This window comes from Mustela nigripes, chromosome 13, assembly GCF_022355385.1.
Source record: "Mustela nigripes isolate SB6536 chromosome 13, MUSNIG.SB6536, whole genome shotgun sequence".
NCBI lineage: Eukaryota > Metazoa > Chordata > Mammalia > Carnivora > Mustelidae > Mustela > Mustela nigripes.
The window spans coordinates 93,401,158-93,402,883 of NC_081569.1; positions in this window are offsets into that span (position 1 = coordinate 93,401,158).

The following is a 1,726-nucleotide window of genomic DNA, read 5'->3' on the forward strand; positions in this document are numbered from 1 at the left end:
CATAAATATTGGTCCAGGTGGATGTTTAGCATATGTAATTTATTTGTAATCAAAGTACAATTTATTTCTATGTTCTGTGACCATGAAAACCTACTCAAAGAGCATGGAGCCTGACTCGGGGCTCTATCTCACAACCCTGAGGTCATGACCTGAGCTGATATCAAAGAACTGGATGCCTAATCAACTGAGCCAGCCAGATGTCCCTGGAGTGTCTCTTCTTAATATCTTCTTCAAGAACCAGGGATACTAATAGGCAAGTGAAGCAGAATTTAGGTACTATTTGGAATCCTCCCATTTCATTATGATTAATCCTCTTCTGATTAATTTGGCCTAGCTTTCCAAATTCAGTTTCTCTTAAATTTCAGTTTACTAGAGTAAGGAAAATGCTATTTGAAATAACTATAATAAAAAGACCAAATTCTTGTGAGAAATGTTGAGCCCTCATATAGGAATAGTTTCTATGAATTGAGTCACAAGAGCTGTATTTATTTTATGAGTTCTTGGGTAGGTCGGAAGATTTAGATAAGGTTTAGGAACCAAATGGCAACAGTATGTTCTGGGTCTGTCCTCATTCAAGAGGCTGGAAAAATACTTCCCAGCTCATCTTTAATTGGCCTTTTGTACCCTAGCATCATAATTCACATTAAATGGACACTGAGTTAAAGTACTGCTGTGCTATCTGGACATTCACATTAGTGTATCAGACCTTTGCTAGCTTCATAGGATTTACCAAGATAGGACATGGACATTTGAGGTATTAATAACTGACAATATTTTATTTGGCTAGTTGTTTTTAGTCTCTATAGTATGGCGACATAATGTTTTATTCCTTTCCTGCAAGGTGTGCAAGTTTTTGAGTTATACATTGTAGCCTTCTTTTATCCCTTAAAAGTAAATTATTATCAACATTTAGACTATAGTTTAATACATTGATGCCTATGTTTACTGTATTTGCATGCTGGAAAATTACACTTGTAAAAAGGTTTTTCTATTAAAGATTTTTCAGTTTATTTAGATTCAGTGATTTCTTTTTCAGAAAAACACAATCTTAATAGTTCGCATGCAATGGAAGTAGAATCTGAGGCTTTTAGGGAATCATTTAAAGGAGCATTATGCATACAATACTTTTATAAAAGGCGAGTCCTAGAAGATGGTCGAACCACTAGATGGAAAGAAAGCTCCTGCGTCCTGAAATGATAATATGAAGCAGAGCAGCAACACTCCTCCTCCCCAACATACTGTAAATGAACATTTGACATGTATATGTCTATTAACTATGACATGAGAAGGAGAAATAAACTAATATATTAAGCTACCAATATTTGGGGTTGTTTATTTTAATTTTATTTAACTTAGTGAATCTGTTTATTTAAAATTAGTTGACTTTTTGTTTAGAATTACTAGAAAGAAATTTCTTGGAATTGAGAACATTATATTCTAATTATAATATAAAACCAATACCATTTATCAGATGTATTTTAAATTAAAAGGCCAGAGTTTTAAAATACATAGGAATATATGGACAATGTTGTGTTACCCATTGAAATGTAGCTAAACTAACTGAATGTATTTGGAGATAGTACAATTATGTGTTGCCAAAGCAATTCTGTTCTAGTGAACTGAAGGGCCTGAAAAAATTTGTTGATGACAGAGCACCAAATTTTCACAGTGGGGAAAAATGGTAGTTGTAAAGAAAACTAGAAGTTGACATATTTAGAGATAGAGA